Source organism: Leucoraja erinacea, chromosome 13 (assembly GCF_028641065.1).
Source record: "Leucoraja erinacea ecotype New England chromosome 13, Leri_hhj_1, whole genome shotgun sequence".
Lineage (NCBI taxonomy): Eukaryota > Metazoa > Chordata > Chondrichthyes > Rajiformes > Rajidae > Leucoraja > Leucoraja erinaceus.
The window spans coordinates 30,118,138-30,144,921 of NC_073389.1; positions in this window are offsets into that span (position 1 = coordinate 30,118,138).

Consider the following 26,784-nt stretch of genomic DNA (forward strand, 5'->3'; position numbering starts at 1 on the left):
CTTCAAATGCAGCCTCAGCAAAGTTTTTATAAAGTTGCTATACGACTTCCTGACTCATATTCAATGCCCTGACTGGTGAAGGCAAGCATTCCGTGTGCATTTTATTACCATTCTATCTAAATGAGATGCCACGTTCAGTGAACTGGGGACTTAGACCATATGATCCCTTTTAACATCAATGCTGTAAGGATCTTGCCATTATCTGTATACTGTCCCTTTCCATTTGACCTTCCAAAGTGGAACACCTTAGACTTGTCTGCCGTTTGCCTTGCGCCATCTGCCATATCTGTGACTGATCTATATCCCGCTGTATACTTTGGCATCATTCCTCATTGTCCACGACTCCACCAAGATTGGTTATTGTTTGCAAACTTACGAACTAATCCATCTACATTTAGATCAAAGTCATTTACAAAAACCACAATCTACAGAGGACACAGATTCCTGCAGTACTCCACTGGTCATGCTGACTGGTTGCATCGTGGTGACTCGTGACATCGTGCATCGTGGTAACCCAGAGCATGCTGACCGGTTGCATCATGGCTTTGGTTCGGCAACTCGAGTGTCCAGGAGCAGAAAAGAATGCAGAAAGTTGTGACCACGGCCCAGTCCATCACCGGCTCTGACCTCCCTACCATCGAAGGATCTATCGCAGTCGCTGCCTCAAAAAGGCTGCCAACATCATCAAGGACCCACACCATCCTGGCCACGCACTCATCTCTCCGCTGCCATTGGGTAGAAGGTACAGGAGCCTGAAAACTAGTACATCCAGGTTCAGGAACAGCTTCTTCTCCACAGCCATCAGGCTATTAAACTTGCCAACAAACAGACTCTGAACTGTAACAGCCTATTGCACTTTATCTGTTTATTTATATGTATATTGAATTGAATTGAACTGTTCTGTATTTATGACTTCAATATTCAGTTGTGCTGCAGCAAGCAAGAATGTCATTGTCCTATCTGGGCCACATGACAATAAACTCTCTTGACTTGACTTGACTTTGTCACGGACCTCTAGCCAGAATACTTCCACCACTACCTTCTATCTCCCATGGATAAACCAGTTCTCAATCCAAACTGCCCCAAGTCACAGTGGATCCCATGCAAATTCATCCTCTGGAACATGACGGTCTCTATCAAATGTCTTATTAACATTCCCTACCCTACCCTCATCAATCAGCATTCCTCAAATAACTGAATCAAGTTAGCAAAGCAGGACATGCCACAGACAAAGTCATACTGATTGTCCCTATTTATATTATTCTCTTCCCAATGCGGCTACAAAGATCCCAAAGATTCCTCTTCGTAACCTTACATGAACTATCTTTTTCTTTTTAACTAAATTTACAACCTCTCTGGTCATCCAAGGTTCCCTTACCTTGCCATCCTTATCCCTCTTTCTTACTGGAATATGCCAGTCCTGAACTTTGATTAACTGGTCATTAAATGGTTTCCACACAACTGTGGACTTCCCCAACAACAGCTGCTCACAATATACTCTACTTAGCTCCTGCCTAATAATGTTGTCATCTGCCTCATCCAAATTTAATACTTGTCTCCAGGGGATTATGGGGGCCCAGGAAGGCACATCAGCGTTCTCCCTATCAACACGTGCGTAGAACTCATTGAGCTCATCTGGGAGTGATGCTTTGCTGTCACTAGAGCTGCTCTCTGATTTCACCTTGTAGGAAGTGATGGCATGCAAGCCCTGCCAAAGCTGACGAACATCCGCCTCATCCGTCAGTTTAGAGCGAAAGTCCATTCTAGACTTTTTGATGATCTTATCAAGGTCATATCTGGATTTGTTATATAACTTTGCACTACCAGACTTGAATGCCCGAGATCTGTCCTCAGAAGAATTTGAACCTCCTGGTTCATCCAAGTCTTCTTGTTGGGGAACACTCAGATTGTTTTAGTGGGAATATACTCCTCTGCATATTTTCTTATGAAGTCGGTAACAATTGTTGCAGATTCATTCAGGTCCGTTGCCGACACCTTGAACATTGTTCCATGTACTGACTCCGAGCAGTCCCAGAGTCATTCCTCTGCCTTCCCTAACCAGCTGTGTGCAGTCCTTACTACTGCGAGTGCAAGCAGTGACTAGCAAGGCTCACTGCTGGGACCCCAACTATTTACAATGACACGAAGCTGGGGGACAGTGTTAGCTGTGAGGAGGATGCTAGGAGGCTGCAAGGTGACTTGGATAGGTTGGCTGAGTGGGCAAATGCATGGCAGATGCAGTATAATGTGGATAAATGTGAGGTTATCCACTTTGGTGGCAAAAACAGGAAAGTAGACTATTATCTGAATGGTGGCCGATCAGGAAAAGGGGAGATGCAACGAGACCTGGGTGTCATGGTACACCAGTCATTGAAAGTATGCATGCAGGTGCAGCGGGCAGTGAAGAAAGCGAATGGTATGTTAGCATTCAAAGCAAAAGGATTTGAGTATAAGAGCAGGGAAGTTCTACTGCAGTTGTACAGGGCCTTGGTGAAACCACACCTGGAGTATTGTGTCCAGTTTTGGTCTCCTAATCTGAGAAAATACATTATTGCCATAGAGGGAGCACAGAGAAGGTTCACCAGACTGATTCCTGGGATGGCAGGACTTTCATATGAAGAAAGACTGGATATACTCGGCGTGTTCTTGCTAGAATTTAGAAGATTGAGGGGGGATCATAGAAAGTTACAAAATTCTTAAGGGGTTGGACAGGCTAGATGCAGGAAGATTGTTCCTGATGTTGGGGAAGTCCAGAACAAGGGGTCGCAGTTTAAGGATAAGGGGGAAGTCTTTTAGGGCCAAGATGAGAAAAACATTTTTCACACAGAGTGGTGAATCTGTGGAATTCTCATTGGCTATATTTACATGTAAGAGGGAGTTAGATGTAGCCCTTGTGGCTAAAGGGATCAGGGGGTATGGAGAGAAGGTAGGTACAGGATACTGAGTTGGATGATCAGCTATGATCATATTGAATGGCGGTGCAGGCTCGAAGGGCCGAATGGCCTACTCCTGCACCTATTTTCTATGGTTCTATATCACAATTGGTGGTAATGTTGATCGTGAGAGGGATAATTAAATAGGAGGATATTGATCAGATGGTAAATTGGGCAGGGCAATGGAAGATAGAATTCAATTATGACAAGTGTAAGGTGATACATGTTGTGAGGTCTAACAGATGTAGGCTTTACACAATGAAAATTTGAGCCTTTGAGAAGACAGACAACAGAAGGAGATCAGTGAACAAGTCCAGGAGATAAATTGCAGATGGGCAACAGTCCAGTGGATAACGCAGCAAAAAAGCTGGATACTTATAAATCATGCTGCAGCTAATGAATTCAAAAGTCAGAAGGGCCACTGCTGGAGCTTAGTGTGCAGTTCTGGCTGCCAGATTATCAGAAGGATGTGATTGCACTGGAGTGGGTGCAGAGGAGATTCACCGGATATTCACCAGAGCCAAGCGATGCAAGGTGTCGACTAGGGTGCGGCAGGAACACGAGGAACAAGAGGAAAGGGAAAGCTGCCGTGGTAATGTCTCAGCAAGGGATGGAGGCTTCATCTCCCAGCTCAGCAGAGCAGGGAGACATGGACCACTTGGGGAACCAGGGCTCCCTTAAACAGACGTGATTTCATGCGAGGTCTGTGAAATGAAACGGGACCCATTCCACACCAATGCGTTCACAGTAGTTCCACTCTCTCCGTGCTCCACTCCTTCTCAACAAGGCTCAATAATCATCAAACAAAGGGCGGCTCCACACTTTAAACCTCAATATCAATATAGTCAGAGTTGCACTGTGCAGAAACGGATCATTTGTCCATGCTGCCCTTCGTGGATTACATTGTATTAGTTTGCTATTATGCACCAATATACAGTGAAAAGCTTTGATTGGGTGCTATCCAGTCAAATCTATGAGGTTTGGACAAGTTGGGGGAGTGGGCAGATGCATGGCAGATGAAGTTTACTGCGGATAAATGTGAGGTTATCCACTTTGGTAGCAAAAACAGGAAGGCAGATTACTATCTAAATGGCGTCGTTGGGAAAAGGGGAAGTTCAACGGGATCTGCGGGTCCTTGTACATCAGTCTATGAAAGTAAGCATACAGGTACAGCAGGCAGTGAAGAAAGCGAATGGCATGTTGGCCTTTATAACAAGAGGAATCGAATATAGGAGCAAAGGGGTCCTTCTGCAGTTGTACAGAGCCCTAGTGAGACCACACCTGGAGTATTGTGTGCAGTTTTGGTCCCCTAGTTTGAGGAAGGATATTCTTGCTAATGAGGGAGTGCAATGTAGGTTTACAAGGTTAATTCCCGGGATGGCGGGACTGTCATATGCTGAGAGAATGGAGCAGCTGGGCTTGTACACTCTGGAGTTTAGAAGGATGAGAGGGAATCTCATTGAAACGTATAAGATTGTTAAGGGTTTGGATACGCTAGAGGCAGGAAACATGTTCCCGATGTTGGGGGAGTCCAGAACCAGGGGCCACAGTTTAAGAATAAGGAGTAAGTCATTTAGTACAGAGACGAGGAAACACTTTTTCTCACAGAGAGTGGTGAGTCTGTGGAAGGCGGTGGAGGCAGTTTCTCTGGATGCTTTCAAGAGAGAGCTAGATAGGGCTCTTAAAAATAGTGGAGTCAGGGGATATGGGGAGAAGGCAGGAACGGGGTACTGATTGGGGATGATCAGCCATGATCACATTGAATGGCAGTGCTGGCTCGAAGGGACGAATGGCCTACTCCTGCACCTATTGTCTATTGTCTATTGTCTATAAATCATTCTATACGTGAGAGCAATCAAATTATACACAAGTAGAACAGGTAATGCCAAGAGAAAAATGCAGACTTTAGTGCTACCGCATTATAGCATTAGAGTTACAGAGAAAAGGTCCAAGGTCTGCAATGAGGTAAGTTGGAAGATAGAAATTGTCCCTCAGTTATGGGAGGACCAAGCAGCGGGGTAGAAGCTATTCCTGAATCTGATGTACATGCTTCAAGCTTTTGTATCTTCTGTCTAATGAGAAAGGGGAGAAGATGGACTATCAGGGAATGAAAAAGGTCCTTGACAATGTTGGCTGCTTTCCCAAGGCAGTGTGAAATGTAGATGGAGTTGATGTAGCTGAGGCTGGTCTATGTGATGCATTGGAATGCATCTGCAAATCATTGCAAATTCTTGCTTTGTTGAGCAGAGCTGTTGCCAATCCAAGCCATGATATATTGCGATAGGATGCTTTCTACGGTGCATTTGTAGAAGCAAGGCTGCTTGGGAAGAGGAATTAGAGACGTGCAGAACTTTAATCTTCTGAGGATATAGAGGTGTCTGTGTACTTTCTTGGCCATAAATTCAAAGTGTTTGGTCCAGGACAAATTGATTATGATGTTTATGCCTAGGAACGTGAAGCTCTTAACCATTTCCACTTCAGCAATTGATGCTGACTGAGGTGTGCTTTCCACCTCGCTTCCTGAAGTCATTAACTAGCTCCTTCGGCCTGCTGGCATTAAAGGAGAGGTTGGCGTCTTGACAACATTTTACCTATGCTCACTGTGTCCTTCCTGTAATCCGTGTCGTAATTATTTCCGATCAGCCCACTACAGTGGTTCATTACAAACTTGTAAATAGAGTTGGAGCAGAACCTGTTCGCACAGTTGTCAGTGTATAGGAAAGGGACTGAGAATACATCTTTGCGGGACACGTGTGTTGAGAACTAACTTTGAGGATGTTTTGTCACCTCTCATCATTGATTGTGGTCTATGGGTCAGGAAGCCCAGATCCAGTGACAGAGAGGGAGTTGCCTTATAGGTCCAGGAGTTTGGAGATGAGTTTGGTTTGGTTTGGTTTTGTCCACCTAAATATTAGCAAATAATGAAACAGGCCATATTTAAATGCAGCAAGACCTGGACAATATTCAGGCCTGTGTTGATAGTGGCAAGTAACACCAATGCCACACAGGTCCCAGGCAATGCCGATATCCACCAAAAAGCACAGCTATCACCCACTGATATTCAATGTCATTACCATCATTGAATCCCCCACTATTAATATCCTGGCATTACTACTGACCAGAAACTTATCTGGAGTAGACATATATACACAATGTAGTTACAAAGGCAAGTCAGAGGCAAGGAATCTAATGGCGATTAACTGATCTCTATCTTCCCAGAGCCTGTTCACCATCTACAGGCCTCAAGTCAGGAGTTTGAAGGAATTGTCTCAACATGCCTGGATGAGTACAGTTTCAACAACACTTACCTAAGTAACTCGACACCGCGCAGGACATAGCAGTCAGCTTGATAGGCACCCCATCCAGAACCACACCCTCACTCGCTCCATCACCAATGTACTCACTCCATTACCAGCAGTTTCCACCATCTACAGGATTCACCAAGACTCCATAAGCTTTCAAACCCATCACCTCCACCAGCTTGAAGGCCAAGAACAGCAATAGCTTAGGAACACTGTGATCCAGGAAATTCTGGAAATTATAAAGAAAATTGGGCATCTGTAATATGTTTAACCCAAGAGCTTACATGCTGGAAAGCATGATGGGAAAAGAGGCCAACATAGTAACTTTAAAGCCTCTTTTCCCATCATTGCAATGAATAGATATAGGAAGAGTTTAGATTGCAAGGCATAGTTAGCCGGAGTAAAGGTAAACATAGGATGTTGTGAACACGAGGAACTATAGATGTTAGTTTACCAAAAAAGACCAGTGCTGAAGTAATTTGGTGGGTCAGGCAGCATCCCTGGAGAACCTGGACAGGCAATGTTTCATGTCGGGGCCCTTATTCAGACAAATTGTAGTAGAGGGGAAAAAGCTGGAGGAGAGGTGTGGGTGGGATTTTGCCTGCAAGGTGAGGTGGGAATTGATTGGAAGTTGGCAGGTTTGAGATAGGAAGAAGAAAAAAAGGCTGAGATAAAGAGGTAAGGAGAGAAGAGGTGCAAAATATGAAGCCAAAGGAAGGGACAGTGATGGGGAGAGGACAGGTTTCTTGTTAGTTAGTTAGTTACCTAAAATTGGAGTATTCAGTATTCATACTGTTAGGTTGTAAGCTACCCAAGAAGAATATGAGGTGCTGTCCCTCCAATTTGTGGCCTCACCCTGGCACTTATAGAAACACCGAAACATAGAAAATAGGTGCAGGAGTAGGCCATTCGGCCCTTCGAGCCTGCATCGCCATTCAATATGATCATGGCTGATCATCCAAATCAGTATCCTGTACCTGCCTTCTCTCCATACCCCCTGATCCCTTTAGCCACAAAGGCCACATCTAACTCCCTCTTAAATATAGCCAATGAACTGGCCTCAGCTACCTTCTGTGGCAGAGAATTTCACAGATTCACCACTCTTTGTGTGAAAAATGTTTCTATCATCTCGGTCCTAAAAGACTTTCCCCTTATCCTTAAACAGTGACCCCTTGTTCTGGACTTCCCCAACATCGGGAACAATCTTCCTGCATCTAGCCTGTCCAACCCCTTAAGAATTTTGTAACTTTCTATAAGATCCCCCCTCAATCTTCTAAATTCTAGCGAGTACAAGCCGAGTCTATCCTGTATTTTTTCATATGAAAGTCCTGATATCCCAGGAATCAGTCTGGTGAACCTTCTCTGTACTCCCTCTATGGCAAGAATGTCTTTCCTCAGATTTGGAGACCAAAGTAAGCATGCATGTACAACAGGCAGTGAAGAAAGCTGGTTCAGTGTGTAACACTTGCGCTCGGTCACCAGGGCCTGCTAGATCTCCGATTTGTTAATTATTTCAACTCCTGTCCCCATTCGCACACTGACCTCTCTGTCCTGGGCCTCCTCCATTGCCAGAGGCCACATGCATAAAGGATCAGCAATATATTCTGCTGAGGTGGATTACAACCCAACGCTTGTGAACATTGAATACAATCCCAGTCGACCCATTCTTTCATCATATGTCAGTCCCACCATCCCAGGAATTAACCTGGTGAACCTACGCTGCATTCCCTCAATAGCAAGAATGTCTTTTCTCAAATTAGGTGACCAAAACTGCACACAATACTCCAGGTGTGGCCTCACTAGGGCCCTGTGCAACTGCAGTGGGACCTCCTTGCTCCTGAACTCAAATCCCCTTGCTATGAAGGCCAACATGCCATTAGCTTTCTTCACTGCCTGCTGTTCCTGCATGATTACTTTCAGTGACTGATGTATAAGGACACCCAGGTCTCGTTGCACCTCCAATTTTCCTAATCTGACACCATTCAGAAAATAATCTGCCTTCTTGTTCTTGCCACCAAAGTGGACAACCTCACATTTATCCACATTATACTGCATCTGCTATGCATCTGCACACTCACCCAACCTATCCAAGTCATCCTGCAACCTCATAGCATCCTCCTCGCAGTTCACACTGTCACCTAGCTTTGTGTCATCTGCAAACTTGGAGATGTTACATTTAATTCCTTTGTCCAAATCATTAATATATATTGTAAATAACTGGGGTCCCAGTACTGAGCCTTGTGGCACCCCACGTCATTGCCTGCCATTCTGAAAAGGACCTCTTAATTCCTACTCTTTGCTTCCTGTCTGCCAACCTGTTCTCTATCGATGTCAATACCCTAACACAAATACCATGTGCTCTAATTTTGCTCACTAATCTCTTGAAGCCACTTTATTGTTCCCATTTGTTGGACAGATGGAAGGATGGTTTTCTAAACACCAGGAAATAGAAACTTAAAGATAGCTCTAGGGAAAAGAAAATAAGGATGAAGGACTATCGAAAACATTGACTGCTAATAAATTATTTAAGAAATGTAAAATCTACTTGTAGCCATTGTGTCGTAGAATATAAAAAGGCTATGAGTGCTGTGAGTCAGGCAAGTACTTTGAGTTCTCACAGAGTGTTTCCCAGTACATACTGTTAAGGCCTTGAATAAACTGATTTACTTGAGAAACTCACCACTACAATATAAGATTTTCTATGTGTGTTGTCCCCATTTGTGCTTTAATTAAGAGGGCGACTGAGCCCAATGATGACTGAAGGCCGGGTTCATGGTACAGATCAAATACAAAATTCCCTCCAACAATACTTAGAAAATCTCTTTGGGTTCTCTTTAATATTTTTGCAGTGTACGGGAGAACGATAGAACTTCTGGTCAAATGGTGCCACAAGGTCAACTTCTCACTCAATGTCAACAAGGAACCATCATTTCAGAAAGCAGGGCTTGGGAGAACATGCTCCAGTTTTCATTGCTGGGTTGCTGATGGAAATATTTCGCAACTTCAAATTCTTGGGTGTTACCATCTCAGACGATTTGTCCTGGGCCCAGCAAAGACGTAAACACAAAGAACTCACGCCGAGACCTCTTCTTTCTTAGATGTTTAAAGGGATTCAGCATATTATTGAATACTGAAAGAAACTTCTAGCGATGCACTATAAAATGCATCTTTGCTGGTATACACGATAAAAGAATCACATCATGGTCTGATGTGCAATTTCAACGCACAGGAACTCAACAGACTCAGCGTATTCTACAATGGGCATAGCACATCCCCACCATTGAAAGTATCTGTATGAAGCACTGCCTCAGGAGGTGGCATCCATCATCACATAGCACCCAGGCCATCATTCTTTTCTCGCTGCAATCATTGTCTAAGAGGTACAAAAGCCAGAAATCCCACACCACCAGGTTCAGGAACTAGTTTTGTCTTGTTCCGACTTGTAAAGCCCTAATCCGACCTTGATAATTGAGCACAATTGCATTGCCACGGACTTGTTTTTGAATTATGTTTTGAACTGTCTTGTTTTTTTACAGCCTTTCTCCTTTCACTGTCTTGTAGAATATATACGTAACTTATACATGATTTATTTGTGTGTGAGTTGTCTCAGTGAATGTTCCTGTGATGTTGCTGCAAGCAAGATTTTCATTGTACCTGCAGCTCACTGTACTTGTGCATAAGACAATGAACTCAACTTGGTTTGGTGTATCTTGGCTTAACGTAACCATAACCAAAACTGGGGATTATCCAAGTTCCAAGAAGAGCAACAGTCTGACTTGATTTCCTAGCAGTGGACATCTCTACAAAGCTGCCTCCAAGTGAAAGCTCAAAATGGTTTGAGTAGGAAGTCAAGGTTAGCACATACACATCTCAAGATTGCATGAAATGAAAGGTTTATCATCATCAGGACTGCCCTGTGGCACCCATCATTAGACCCAGGGGATTTATTCACTGTTTCAAACATTTTTATGTTGGATGTACAGACTGCCAGCCCCTCTGCCCTCATGTGCTCCAGCCCTCTGCTCTCCTGCTCCAGACAATGAGGCACCCATCGCTGGAGGACACTTCACAAACGAATCCTTGGAGGGATTAGGACATTGGAACATTTACTACCTGTGGTATGCACATTGTAGTGAATCCCTGCACACAATACCTTTCTGCTTCCTCTCCACAGCCTGACTTGCGCATGCTTACATCATTGTCAATGTGAACCTCCAACACAGTCACTGGTGCTTGGCAAGTGTCTGCGGGTGCTGTAAGGAGCACAATATGTTCCATCCAGAGGTCCAAACAGTTTAATGTGGAAATAGCAGAGACTTTGTTACCCAGAGCTTGGTGAGAATGTAAAATGTCAGCAGCAGTTGGGGTAAATCACCTCAATGCTTTTGTGGGAAGCTGGGAGAAGGAAGAAGATAAAGTGAATGACTTAGCACATGGATTTGCCTTAAGAGTCGTGTAACTGTCAACATGAACCTTATTTAGAGCGTTTCCCATTTTCAAACAATTCCCTGCCATCTGCTCAACCGCATTTCTGCTCCGAATGATGGAGGGAATATTCCAAACAAATAATTCATAAATTATACATAGATTCTCCAAGACAATGAAAAGGCAAAACCAGCAGTACAGTCACCTCACCCAACCACCTCCCCCGCAGAGAGGACTGGAATCGCTAGGAGTTAGTCTGGGACACACTGGCTCCCTCTCCCCCTCACCTACAGAGGGCTGGGCTGAGCCGGGCAATTCCTGGCTCTTGCTGCCTCCCCAAGGGGAGTGGGATGCAGTCAAAATCCCAAAGCCAGCCAGGGCCTCCCCTCTGTGGCACAATAGAAACATAGAAACATAGAAATTAGGTGCAGGAGTAGGCCATTCGGCCCTTCGAGCCTGCACCGCCATTCAATATGATCATGGCTGATCATCTAACTCAGTATCCCGTACCTGCCTTCTCTCCATACCCCCTGATCCCCCTAGCCACAAGGGCAACATCTAACTCCCTCTTAAATATAGCCAATGAACTGGCCTCAACTACCCTCTGTGGCAGAGAGTTCCAGAGATTCACCACTCTCTGTGTGAAAAAAGTTCTTCTCATCTCGGTTTTAAAGGATTTCCCCCTTATCCTTAAGCTGTGACCCCTTGTCCTGGACTTCCCTAACATCGGGAACAATCTTCCTGCATCTAGCCTGTCCAACCCCTTAAGAATTTTGTAAGTTTCTATAAGATCCCCTCTCAATCTCCTAAATTCTAGAGAGTATAAACCAAGTCTATCCAGTCTTTCTTCATAAGACAGTCCTGACATCCCAGGAATCAATCTGGTGAACCTTCTTTGCACTCCCTCTATGGCAATAATGTCCTTCCTCAGATTTGGAGACCAAAACTGTACGCAATACTCCAGGTGTGGTCTCATCAAGACCCTGTACAACTGCAGTAGAACCTCCCTGCTCCTATACTCAAATCCTTTTGCAATGAAAGCTAACATACCATTCGCTTTCTTTACTGCCTGCTGCACCTGCATGCCTACCTTCAATGACTGGTGTACCATGACACCCAGGTCTCGCTGCATCTCCCCCTTTCCCAATTGGCCACCATTTAGGTAATAGTCTGCTTTCCCGTTTTTGCCACCAAAATAACCTCACATTTATCCACATTATACTGCATCTGCCAAACATTTGCCCACTCACCCAGCCTATCCAAGTCACCTTGTAGTCTCCTAACATCCTCCTCACAGCTAACACTGCCCCCCAGCTTAGTGTCATCCGCAAACTTGGAAATATTGCCTTCAATTCCCTCATCCAGATCATTAATATATATTGTAAATAGCTGGGGTCCCAGCACTGAGCCTTGCGGTACCCCACTAGTCACTGCCTGCCATTGTGAAAAGTGCCACTGTTTACTCCTACTCTTTGCTTCCTGTTTGCCAGCCAGTTCAGATTCAGATTCAGATTCAGATTCAATTTTAATTGTCATTGTCAGTGTACAGTACAGAGACAACGAAATGCGTTCTCTATCCACATCAATACTGAACCCCCAATGCCGTGTGCTTTAAGTTTGTTAACAATGTTCAGGATTGAGCCAATACTCTGAGCTGACAGTAGGCTTGCGGGCACAACTGCCTGTACCATCCAAAGCAACATCTCTCTCAAACAATTGTAATACAATAATGTCACATAGCTGAGAAACAGGCCCTTCAGCCCACCACGTCCATGTCGACCACCATGGACCCATCAACACTAATTCATTCATCTACACCTGGCCCATTACCTTCTATACCTTGGTAATCAAGTGCTAGACTAGATACATTTTAAGATGAGGGAGCACATGCTCTCACCATCCTCTCAGGGAGAAAACAAACCCTTAGATCCTCTGTAACCTTCGTAATGCTCACCTTAAACCTTAGACCTCTAATTTTACACATCTCAATTAAAAGGAAACATTTCTTAGTATCTATCTTGCCTATGCTGCTCAATAATGTTCACGTCCAACCACTCCCTTAGCCGTCTCCTCCATTCCAAGGGCAACAAACTCAGCCTCTCCAGTGTCTCCTCATAACTGAAACTCTCTTCCCAGCACAATGTTGCATGAGCAGACTGTACATACGTAATACTCCAGCTAACCAGCCTACCCTCCAAAGCCTGCCCCTCATTAAAATCTATCTACACTTTATGCTGCCTCAGGGGATGCAGCCAACATAAATGAGGACCATTCGCACCCTAATCATTCTCCCTTCTCCCTTATCCCGTTGGGCAGAAGAAACGAAAGCTTGAAAGCTTCTACCGATGATAGACACTAAAAGCTGAAGTAACTCAGCGGGACAGGCAGTATTCCCAGAGAGAAGGAAAAGGGTGACGTTTAGGGTCGAGATCCTTCTTCAGACTCAAAGCATCAAGGTCAAGGTTTCAAGGTCACTTTATTGTCACATGTACCAATTAAGGTACAGTGAAATTTGAGTTACCATACAGCCGTACTAAGTAAAAAGCATCAAGACACACAACCACATAAAAGTTAACATAAACACCCATCACAGTGGATTCCACATTCCTCACTGTGATGAAGGCAATAAAGTTCCATCTTCTTCCTCTTTGTTCTCCCACGGTCGGGGCAGTCAAACCATCCGCAGTCTGGCTGATCAAAGCCCCCGCGGTTGACGATCAAAGGCCCCGTCGGGGTGATCGAAACTCCCGTGTCGGGGCAGTTGAAACTCTCTGTTGCATGGAGCTCACGAGTTGGGCTCTTCTTACCAGAGGCCGCGGGCTTCACAGGCCTCGCGGTTGGAGCTTCGATCGCCGGCAAATGGATCGCAGGCTCCTCGATGTTAAGGTCCCGCAGACTTCTGCGGCTTGGCACACCAGTCGGTCTCCAGGAAAGGCCGCCAACTCCATGATATTAGGCCGCAATGGGGACAGAGATATGGTACAGAAAAAGATTGCGTCTCCATCGAGGTAAGGTAAGAGATTGAAAAAAGTTTCCCCCAACACCACCCCCCACCTCCCACATAAAACAAACCAAGTAACATTAAAACATACTTTTTAACACATACTAAAATTAACAAAAAGAAGAAAGGACAGTCAGACTGTTGGCGAGGCAGCCACTGCTGGCAGCGCCACCCGGTGCTTCAGGAACACCAGATTCAGGAACATTTTCTTCTCCATTGTTACCTGATTCCTGAACGAACATCTCATAGGGTAAGGATTAATTTCCTGATCTTCCAATCTACCTCCTTGAGGTCCTTGAACTTTATTTATTTGCACTTTCTCTGCAGCAGTAATATTATATTCTGCACGCTGTTTATTTTCTCTTGTGCACTACCTGATGCACTCATGTATGGTATGATTTGCCTGGGTTGCACACAAAACAAAGTGTTTCACTGCATCACAGTGCATGTGATAGTATTAAAATAATCCCAATGCAAATGCCTGCTGTGGTCCAACTAATGTTTAAAAATGAGGCACAAGATACTGCAGTTGCTGGGGGAACTCAGCAGGCCAGGGAGCATCTGTGGAAGGAAATGGATAGTCAATGTTTCAGGTTAAGAGTAATGCTTTATAAAGCTGTACCATAATCTTCCTGATCTCATACTTCATCCCATACACTTTCTTCACCACCTTATCCCCCAGTGCTGCCACATTCTGGGAGCTATGTACAAGTATATTGAGACATATCTAAGCATCCTAGGGCCCTACCATTCCCTTGGTACATTCTTCCCTTATTAGACCATCCAAAATGTATGACCTCACACTTCTGAGGGTTAAATTCCATCTGCCAATGTCCTGCCCAATTTGCATCTTTCTACATTCTAAGAATATCATCCTCCCTGAGAGTAACATCGCTAATTTTTATGAATATAAACCTATTCACTCACTTCTACTCATTAATATATAACAGCAAGCGAAGGTACTTGCACTGACCGAGTGTCACAGACTTCTATTCGTACACACATAATACCTAAAGGAAAGAAAAGGTGTGGGATGGGTTGGTGTCTGAACTGTATCCTGGCCTTTATTTTTTGTTCAACTTAATCACAGATCTAATTGGAGAGACATTCAATATTGGTCATTGTCAATAAACTGTTGTCTATTGCTCAGCATCTTGGCTCAGTCCACAGACCAGTGTCGGGTGAGGGGACGTCACTGGGGTTTCCCAGTGGTTCCCTCCCAGGGAGCAGAAGAGTCCCAAGGCTCTCCTGGGCAAAGTTTATTGGGAGGACATGCTCGATAGATCAAAATTAAACATTGTTGAATGGCTTAATGTCCCCGTTTGTATCTAGTAACTGGGTCAATGGATTGTCCAATGGATCAATACATCTCCGAACCAACATCAATGTTCAGGAAGAAAGTTAGACTCAGTCTCTGCGGAGAACTCTGATATCAGGCATCCATCAGCTAATTATGAGCTAAACCAGCAGTAAACAGAAAGGCTGCATTACTTGAAATAAAATCTCACTCTGTTGTAATATATACAGATTCTTGTGGATCAAAATGCATATAGAATAGAACGTTGACTCTTAAAATGACAAATTAATGAATTCTAGATGGCAAGTTTTAACTGCAGGACCAGATTAATTCTATTATTCTTTCACTTTACCTGAGCCACCCACAGACGAGGCTGAGTGATGTTTCTGGGTCTGTCTGCAATCAGCAGCAGTAATCTAGCAGGGAGTGACTCAGATCCTGACGCTTCCCACTTCCTTCTTTGTCACTTACAAATGCGTGTTCTGATTTGAAGAAAGTGATGGAAAGAATTCCTCTTGTGTCGTAGGCACATGATAATGAAGATGCTGCAAAATGGAGCAAAAAAAAACCCCTCCTGATCTGCTGCAGGAGGTCAGGCAGCATGCGTGGAGGGAAATGAGCATAAAATAAGCTGCCAGTTGACAATTGTACTATGCAACGGGAGTTCATCCCAAGATTTTTTCCTTATTTATAAAAGGACAAACTGACACTCGAGGCAGTCCGTACAGGACTGACGAAGCTAATTCTTGTGATGGTAGATTGTTCTTTCACAAGCGGTTAAAATGTTTTCGATCTGTATACTGTGGAGTTTAGAAGAATGAAGGGTGATCTTATACTAAATACATTGGGGCACTCAAGGGAGAGCCTTTCTCAAGGGGACATGGTGACAAATTAGGGGTGGTCATCAAAACCTCAGAGAAGTCAGAGGTTCACTGGGTGGTGAATCTCCAGAATTTGTAGCATGGATGGCATGGAGAATGGGCCACCAGGAAGATTTAAAGAGGAAGGTGATAAATGTTTGAAAAATGGAGGAATTTAAATATTGGAGAACTGGAGGGGGAAGACGAGGCCTGGGGACGATCAGTTGAGATCATATCAGGCTCGAGGGGCCGAGTGGCCTACTCTTACTCTGATTTATTCCTCTGACTGGGCAGGAATTCTCTCTGCTGTGTACCTTGAGCATCAAACTATTGTACTGCACCTCATCTGCAATTTCCTTTCAGCAAAGCTTCCCCTCAAGTCCAGTGGGCAACGATCCACAATGTCTCAGAACACTGAGCCCTTAACCTTAAAGCTTGATTTGCTTGCTTTGACTGCGCATCACTGATGTCACAATTAAAACAAGAGCAAACGGTGTCACCTCTATTAAGACCAACTTGGGAAATCTATGTACAGACCAGATGGCAATTTGTTAATAAGCACTCAAAATGGCAAAGGCCTTGAGCAATTCTGATAGAATTTCAACTGATAGTTACGGTGTCCTTGACTCGGAGCCACGTGAAATCAATCGAACGTAAGACAGAAGTTTGATTGAGCAAAGGCGAGGGGAAAATGTCATCTTTCATTGAGACAAGTACAGAGTCCTGCTTCAGTCAGGCTGCGGCCAAGTGAATATGAACCATCAGATTAAAATTATACTTAAGGAAGCCATTAAAATGATTCCTAATGACAGCCTTATTCTAACACATCCCATGCTGCCAAACACATTTAATGTTGCCTACCATTTATTTTTTCAGATGACTAAATTATCAGAAGTTTGAGTCAATTTTACATTGGTTCCAAGTGGCACTAGACAGAGGGTCAGGATGCAGAGGTTGTCTAGGAGGACATTGGAGCTAACTGGGTGGGGAAAGAGGTTCATGCAAGCAGTGGGTTACCACAGGGTTTAACCAAAATAGCCAGCTTGTCTGTTAATAGGGTTATGCATCCGGGCCAGGGATACAGGTTAATTATTAAGAGATAGACTCCAAAGATGTACAGGTTTTTAGGTTAATTTGCATTTGGTAAATATTGTCAATTGTCTCTGGTGTGTAGGATGGTGTTAGTGCACGAGGATCATTGGTCAGCGTGGGCTGAAAGACCTGTTTACGCGCTGTATCTCTAAACAAAAAAAGCTAAAGATAATTTAAGGACATGTCATGGAATCCTCTCATAATCATAATCTAGGCTGATATTTGCTTTTCAATTATTCATCCAGTTCCTGTTGCTGTTGAATCTTCTTCCACCGTTTCATCAAACGGACTTGTGGGCCACAATAACTCACAGCCCAATTAAGAATGAAATAGAACAATACAGGAACAGACATTTTAACCCATCATATTTGTGCCCAATGTGTTGTCTAGTTAAATTAATGTGATTCATATCCCTCCAAACCCTGCATATTCATATGCCTATATAAAACCCTCGTAAATGCCACAATCATATCTGCTTGAACTAGCAGTGCATTCTCACCACTGAGTAAAAACATGCTCCATGCATCTCCTTTAAATTTTACCCCTCTCACCTTAAACCCATGTCCTCTAGTCTTTGACATTTCCACCCTAGGTAAACAACTTTGTCTATCCTATCTGTGCCTCACATAATTATGTATACTTCTATCAGGTCTCCTCTCGATCTCTGTTGTTCCCGAATAAATAATCCGAGTTCATCCAACCTCCCCTTACAGCTAATACCCTCCAATCCACGCAGCATCCTGGTAAACCTCTTCTCATCCTCTCCAAAGACCAACTTTGGTCAATTACGCTATGGTTCCTGAAGTTCCTGCCAGTGGAACTCATTTCCCTGAGCTTGCTCACATCTTCCTTGCTCTGCTGAGAACAGCCACAGCCCTGCTTGCCTCTCCACAGTCTGGAAAGTGATGTTGTACTTTAAAAAATATTTATTTCTCAGGTGTATCCTGCTGTCAATCAAGCAGGTTCCCTGGAGAAATGTACAGTTGTTTGCAGTTCACATTCTCCTAGACAGTGAGAATTTCCATTCCAAATGTTCTATTTCTCTGCATCAGCTTTGAACAGAAAACCACCATAATGAAGTTTTAATTTCCCATTATCTATTTCTTTGACCTCTGGTTGTGTCAGTGGAAACAGATCCCTGCACCAACATTTCTTCTGGTTTGAACGATTCTGGTAATCTTTCCAGCTCTTGGAAGTTTAAATTTTACTGCCCTTAATTTTCCATACACATCACTCTCTGATAATTAACATCCAGTCCTCCGGCTTTGTTTCAAATTGTAGATAAAACTGAGAAAGAAAAGCAGAAAGATTTTTTTTTTCAGATGGTTCTGGTGCCTGAACAACATGTCCTTTTGAGACTGGTTCATGCTGCACATGGTGTATAAAACAACTCAAGTCACACCAGGGGCAAAGACAGCAAATTCATGTATAGGCTGGTGAGAGAGGCTTAGGCATTCAACCAAGAATCTTAAAGAGGGCTTTAAAAGATAATGCCAGAAGCAAATTTAAATCATTAAATTGTAAAATGTATAATGCTTCCATTTTAAATGCATAAACACATTTGAGACGCCAGAAGGTTCATGAGGAAAAAAATAGTAAATGTCATGTTTTAGGACACACATTGAATACATTTTGGAATAGGATAACTCAACGTTAAATGATGGCTACATTATATTGCTGAGATTTACACAACAACCCCACCTCAACTGCATTGGGGTTATGGCAGGGAGCTGGAGCAAGCAGGCATGGATGTTCTTGCATTAAAGTCCCACAGGCAGTGAGAGGAAGCAGTTTACTCAGTGGTTTCCATGTTGGTCTGTGCCAGTGAGGGTTCTCTGTTCAGGATTAAACCACCTGGATGGAAGGTACTGCAGGTGATAACCCACCTCTTTGTCTGAAACCAGCATCGGTGTGACTGTAAACACCAACATATTCAAAGGTGCAGGTAAAGACGCACCTGGCAACCTCATGTATCATAAATTCACCCCGTTACATCTGAGTGAGAATTAAGGTCAAGGAACAGCCTCATCTCCCAAAATATTGCATTTTGATCTCTGGGCACCACTGATATATCCAGCATTTATCGCATGGCTCTAACTGCCCTCAAACTGAATGCTGAGCTGAGCCGAGCCTCACTGGTATGGGATCATCATCACCAGTGACTTGCATTTGTAGCTCCAGAGTGAGAACTGCAGAGGTGCCATGGAGTGACCTGCATTCAGGTCTGTGGATAATTAGTCCTCATTAACTTACTACTGCACCAACCCGGCATCAAGGGCCAGTGTCAGCTTACAAGGCATCTTACCAAACACAGAAGGGAAGAGCGTGCAAGCCAATAATGAACAGCTCTTTCAAGGAGCTGAACGGATCACAATGGGCTGAATGGCCACGTTCCATGACAGCTCCTTCAATGACGTTGTCAGTCATTTGCAAAGAGCAAAATATCAATTGCTGCAATAGTGGCGTCGTTGCAACCCTACACAAGGTATTTGGAAATAATGCAACATGAATAATGCAGCTGTTGATGGAAGAGGTAGCCCAGGAACGGTGGGAGATAACAAGCTGTAGGGAAATAAGTGAAGGAGAGGGATTGCTCTATGAGCCAACATAGACCTGATGGACCAAAGGCCTCTGTTTATGTCATAAGCAAATATAAATAAAATTGTTTAAAGATGGTACAGGACTCCCTGGTTGATTACAGAACCAGGCCTGAGAGGAAATCATGCTATTTCTTTAGGAGCTGATGTACAAAGCTGTGGACTGGGTAAGTCTCTTAGTGTTAGCTCATTGCGGAGCGAGGGACAGGGAGCTTGGACAAGGGGGCAATGTCGACACCAATCCCACCGCTGACCTGTGCAGAGAGAGGCAACGGCTGAGCAGGGCTGTCACTCTGTCACTTTCCACCCAGGCTGACCTTGGGAAAGCAATTCCCTGTGAGACTACTGCGCCAATCACCTACTGCACGCCCCACGTGGGGGGAGGGGGGGGGGGGGGGGGGGGGGGGGGTGGGGGGGGGGGGGCACGGGAGGATTTTTTTTTGTTTGAATTATTTTTAAGATAATATAGGGTTAGGGTTATGAGAGATAGGAGCAGGTGATTATTATTTTTGTTATTGTTCGACCTCCAAAAACTGGGGGATAATAATACAGGCCACCCCCCACCTCAAAAAGTGGGGGGGATATATCCCCCCCCCACCCCAGATCGACGGCAGTGCCTTCACGGTACAGAACATTTGATAAAAAAACTTTTTAATGAGTTATAATTTCAAGTGCTTTTTTTTTGTTTGTAGTTGGAAAAAGGGACAAGAAATAATCATAACATTTCCTGATTTTGCAAAGTCATACAAATTCTGTTTTGCTCGGGGAAAAAAATCAGAGTATGCGTTCTCCTTTTGATGTATATTTTATTTTGATTTGACTTTAGAATCATCAAACCATGACATTAATAATGAGGATATATGTTTATGGAAACATTACTTTTTTTAAAGACTTTCGAGAAATCTAAAGTGCATTAGAAATATACATTTCAATGCACTGAGTCTCCTGCCCAGAGTAGGTGAATCGAGGACCAGACAGATTAAGGTGAAGGGGAAAAGATTTCATAGGAATCTGAGGGGAAACCTTTTCCACGAAAAGGTGGTGGGTGTATGGAACAAGCTGCCAGAGGAGGTAGTTGAGGCAGGGACTATCCCAACATTTAAGAACCAGTTAGACTGATACATGGATAGGACAGGTTTGGAGGGATAGGGACCAAAAGCAGGTAGTGTAGCTGGAAAATATTGGCGGGTGTGGGCAAGTTGGGCCGAAGGGCCTGTTGTCACACTATTATTCTTTGACTACATTATACCTCCACCATGCATGGATGCTTTAAATCAAGTGGTCGAGTTTTTTATTGCCATAACTCAAGCATAGAAACAATGAAAATAGGTGCAGGAATAGACCATTTGGCCCTTTGAGCTAGCACTGCCATTCAATATGATCATGGCATTTCATCTAAATTCAATACCCCTTTCCTGTTTATTCCCCATATCCCTTGATTTCGCTAGCCCCAAGAGCTAATTGTAACTCTCTCTTGAAAACATCCAGTGAATTGGCCACCACTGCCTGCTGTGGCAGAGAATTACGCAGATACACAACTCAATGGGTGAAGAAAGTTTCTCCTCATCTCTGTCCTAAATGGCCTACCCTTTATTTTTTAACTGTGTCCCCTGGTTCTGGACTCTCCCAACATCGGGAACATTTATCCTGCAGTTACAGTGTGAAAATCTAGTAGGCAAGCAGGATGCTTTCTCCAACCACCCCCATTTGAAGGCCACTATCTTCCACCAGTTATACCCAGTGCTTGGTATCTACTTCCAGCAGCTACTGGTTGTCCTCCAGGATGCACCGAGCCGCAGCCTGGTCCATGCCGGTCACCAGGACGGCGCAGAGACTCTCACGGCAGCAGCGCAATGCTTCCGACACCTCCGACGGCCCGGGACTCTTGCATTGCAAGCGACTCGCCAGCCCGGCAAACACTCGGCTCCCCGTCCGCATCTGCCTACGCCTCTGCTTCTGCTTCCATCACTCCCTCCGCCCCGGATCTCCAACACCCAAGATCAGGTTGCTCAGAGCACAGCAGTGCCTCATCCAAAGCCGGAGACATTGAAACATGTCTAGCCAAAAATGTGGGGGGGCTGCAGCCCCCCCCCCCCCCAGCCCCCATGGTTCTGCGGCCCATGTCCTGTGTCTACTTTTATCTGACGCAGTACATCAATATGCAGTACATCAATATGTATACCTGCTTTCCCTACTCCAATAACTTATTTATTTTCCTGATTTAAATATCACTAAGAAATTACATCTTGTCATTATTGAACATTTTGGACAAATTCCAAGAGCAAATGCAAGCAGTGTGTTATCCATTCCAACTTGCTGTCATTTGAATTTACTTAACTTTTCAGTTTAAGACCTATATTTAATCTCTGAACTCTTCCTGATAAGAAATCATTCAGTCATTTTATGTAATCTGTTGTAAAGCACAGTTTGGATTCAACAGAGCCAAGCACTCAGATTGGAAATATTAAATAGATTCTGAAAACAGTGATGACACATGGATCCCACCACCATGCATATTTCTCATTTAATTTATTACTGCCTGGCTTCTTAGAAGGTTCGATTTGCTGCCAGTAATCCTGATGTTTGAATGTTAAGACGTGAAGGGGACATTCACATGTCCCCGACTGGCCTGTTGCATCGTTGCAACCAAAGTGTGGAACATGAACATCCAAGCAGATCCTGCAGCCACAGCACAGATGTCACAGTCAACAAATCGGCAAGTCTCCACTTCTCCACCCTTACCGATTGCTACAGATGCACCATAGAAAGCATCCTATTGGGATGTATCACAGCTTCGTTTGGCGACTGTTCTGGCCAAGTGCATGAGAAATTGCAGAGAGTTGTCGACGCAGCCCAGACCGTAAGTCACGTAAATCAACCTTCCACCACCCTTGACCCCATCTACACATGCCTGTGGAAAGCAGCCATCATTCAGGAGCTGCAGCGGGGCACATTTCCCACAGTGGTTGTCACCACGGGGGCACTGGAAGTATCCCAGTTCCTGCAAGAGGTGCACTGACTGCCATTTCTAAACCTACTAAGAAGACGGGAAAATGAAAGATCGTACGTACCGCTGCTCAGATTCCTCGCTGAAAGCCTTGAGACAAAGCCTAATGGCAGTCAGTCTCACAACTGACCTTCCAAAATGGCCACTGCACTATTATTCAGCTCATTCTGAAGCCTGTCTCCCAGGTGCCCTTGCTATGCCTATCGGCACCAAAAGTGTAAGTAACAAATGCATGTAAACAAGTAACTATCTACATACATTTAATTATACCATCAGTTAATTATTTACAATATATGAAGTTACGCTTTTATGGAGACATACATACACATATATATATGTATGTATATGATGAAGGGTCTCAACCCAAAACGTCACCCATTCCTTCTCTCCAGAGATGCTGCATGTCCCACTGGGTTCATCCAGCATTTTGCGTCTATCTTTGGTGTAAACCAACATCTCCATTTCCATCCTACACATATATAAATTTTAACAAAATATAAATGCGCTAATTTCCTTAAATAGGACAGAAAATGCTGGAGAAATCCAAATGATCCAGCAACAACTATGGAGAGAAAAATCACAGCTCTTTCCCTGCTTACTCATTTTATTCAATTTCCTCTCAACTTAACTTTATTACAAACTGGATTGTTTACAAATTTGGATGGTTTTCGCTAGAAAGTCAAAGGCTGAGAGAAGACCTGATTAAAGTGCATCAAATGATGAGTCATAGATAGGATAGACAGTCAGAACCTTTCTCTCAGGATGATAAGCATTAAGGTGAGAAGGGGAATGTTTAGAGGAGATGCGTGAAAGGAAAGGTTTTTTACACCTAGAATGTGCTGACAGGGATGGTGGTGGAAGCAGGTACAATAGTGACATTTACAAGGCTTTTATATATGGAATGGAGGAATATGGATCACGTGTAGGCAGAGGAGATCATGTTTAGCACAGACCTTGTGGGCCGATGGGTATGTTCCTGTGCTGTACTCTTCTGTGTTCTGTATGTTTTAAATTGATCTCCTGCCTGAGGTTTTGAGGGAATGACTTGGGTAATTAATACTAATGTATTAAACAGTATTTGAGCTCTAACATTATAAATATCATGTCATTCAGACAAGCAGTTGTTAACATTAAAGATGTGTGTGTGTGACAGCAACTAGCTTCACTCCTCTCTGGACATTCAAACCCCTGGTGGCTGTTCCAGAGTGTTGCAGCCCATCCATGCACACGCTGCTTCCTCCAATGCAGGCTATACTTGAACAGTGGCCTTTCTGTGCACATTGAAACAGCTGGGTGAGTAGATTCACTTGCACCTCCAATAAACTTCTTCATCGCCTTCAATGCATTCAGAACTCTGCAGCCCGGATCATCACCCGCACCAGATCATCGGACCACATCACACCCATCCTCACTCAGCTCCACTGGCTCCCTGTGCACCACCGGATTAACTACAAGATTTTACTGCTGACCTTCAAAGCCCTACACCACCTTGCTCCCCAATACCTCTCTGACCTGCTGTTACCATACACTCCTTCCAGGTCACTTTGTTCCTCCTCAGCTGCAATTTTAACTGTCCCCACATTTAGACTCAGCACCATGGGTGCCAGAGCATTCAGCTGCTCTGCCCCACGTCTCTGGAACACTCTCCCACCTCCCATCCGTCACCTGGACACTATCGATCAATTCAAATCACAACTCAAAACACACCTGTTTAGATTAGCATACCCGACATAACTTCCACCATGTTCACCCTGATTTTAATTACTTAAAATGTTTTGTGTATTTTTTGTTTTTTTTGTTTTTTGTTTTTAATCAACTTGATTTTAATATTGATAAATGTATTGTGGTTTTATGTAATGTGTCCTTGGGTGTCCAGAAAGGCACCAGCAAATAAAATGCATTATTATTATTATTATTATTATTATTATTATTATTATTATTATTATTATTTAAAGCTCTCTGAAAGCTCTGAAAGACATTCTTGCCATAGAGGGAGTACAGAGAAGGTTCACCAGACTGATTCCTGGGATGTCAGGACTTTCATATGAAGAAAGACTGGATAGACTCGGTTTGTACTCGCTAGAAATTAGAAGATTGAGGGGGGATCTTATAGAAACTTACAAAATTCTTAAGGGGTTGGACAGGCTAGATGCAGGAAGATTGTTCCTGATGTTGGGGAAGTCCAGAACAAGGGGTCATAGTTTAAGGATAAGGGGGAAATCTTTTAGGACCGAGATGAGGAAAACTTTTTTTCACGCAGAGAGTGGTGAATCTCTGGAATTCTCTGCCGCAGAAGGTAGTTGAGGCCAGTTCATTGGCTATATTTAAGAGGGAGTTAGATGTGGCCCTTGTGGCTAAAGGGATCAGGGGGTATGGAGAGAAGGCAGGAGCAGGATACTGAGTTGGATGATCAGCCATGATCATATTGAATGGCGGTGCAGGCTCGAAGGGCCAAATGGCCTACTCCTGCACCTATTTTCTATGTTTCTATGTTTCTATGTCTCACCATTCAGGATGAAGGCTGGCCACCTGTCTGCAGGTCGCTGACTGAATTACCCATAGCGCACCCCTGCATCTCCCCTCACCTCCCCTAAATCCTGATCGTGGCCAAAGGACTTTGAAATCGCCCACCCCACAGCTATCTGAACCTTCTGAACCTACAGCGATCAAACCAGAATAGGCACTGAATGAGCCTGTCCCCTCTTTCTTGCTACATTCAAATTGTCACCATTCATTTGGCACCGCAGACTCTCATCTGTGTTACTTCTATTCCTGCACCAAATGTAATGGAAAAACTGCAGACCTAGGAAACGTGAAATATAGAGCAATTAACCCGAAACATTGACTACGTTACTTTTTGCCCGACTCTCCTTTGCTAGCTTTACCTTGCACTAAAAATGATTCCCTTATCATACATGGTAAATGGATCAATTGCAATCATGTATTGTCTTTCTGCTGACTGGTTTGCACGCAACAAAAGCTTTTCACTATACCTCGGTACGGTACATGTGACAATAAACTAAACTGAAACTGAAACTGATGTGTAGGGGCGTTGCTCTGGGCAGCAGCCATGTCAGCAGCGCGTCAGTTTTTTTTCCAACTTTTTCTTATTTTTTAGTATGTTTTAAAGTATGTATTTTGTGTTTCTTTGTGTGTTTTGTGTGTGGGTGTGTGGGGGGGGGGGGGGTAAGGGGGAAAAATCGCTTTTTTGGTCGCCTCCTCCATGGAGGATCGGCGACTTTTTTTCCAACGCGCCCGGGCTTCGCCGCCCCCGGCCTAACTGGACATCAAGGATGGAGCGCGGCCTCGCTGGGGCTCCTGGAGCAAACGCGCGCTGGCGTGGGGGCTTCAGCGTCGCGTTCTGCAGAGTTCCAGCGTGGACTCTCGGGGCGTGGAGGAGCGAAGGTGAGCCCTCTCTGGCTTGGCTACCAACACCGCTGGAGGGGAGCTTCGACTGTTGGCCCTGCAGTCTACGGTGCTTCTGGCTGCGGCGGAGACTTTAAATCTCGACCGCCGGCCTGCGGCCTACAACAACTTAAAGCCGCGGTCTCCGGTGAGGAAGAGCCGATCCTGGACTGACTCTGGACTCTGGTCCTGTCCTGGAGGAGGCCTGGCCAAATTTTTCTGCCTTCCACCACAGTGATGAATGCTGTGGTGGATGTTTGTGTTACATTTTTTATTGTGGTTGTGTGTTCTTTATTATTGTACTGCTGCTGACAACCCAAAATTCCACCAGCCTGGCTGTGTGGTCATTAAAATACAATACAATACAATCAGGCATCTTATCACTGATAAAAACAAAGTGCTGGTGAATCTCAGCAGCAGAGGAGCATTCGTGGGAGGAAAAGGGCAGACAATGTTTCAGGTCAGGACTCTTCGTCAGACTGAGAAAGATCTGAAGATAGGTCCTAATCTAAAACATTATCTGTTTTTTTCACTCCACATATGCTGCCTAACCCATTGAGTTCCTCCAGCATCTGCAGTCCCTTGTGACACCATCTTATTGCTGGTCCTGGATGTTCCCTGCAATGCATTGAATATAATGATATATTTGCCAGTGTAGTTTTATAATGCTGGACCCATTTGACAAAGATAGAAGGCGGAAACCTTGGGTGGGGCGCAACGTCTCCAGAGGTTTCCGTTCAGGTTTCCTAAGTGGGACAGGGGTATTAGAATATATGCCAACAGTCACTCTGCGACGGCGAGCTCTCATTCAATATCCAGCTTAGAAAGGTAACTGGACGACAACTCAATGAAGAAACTTGTTCAC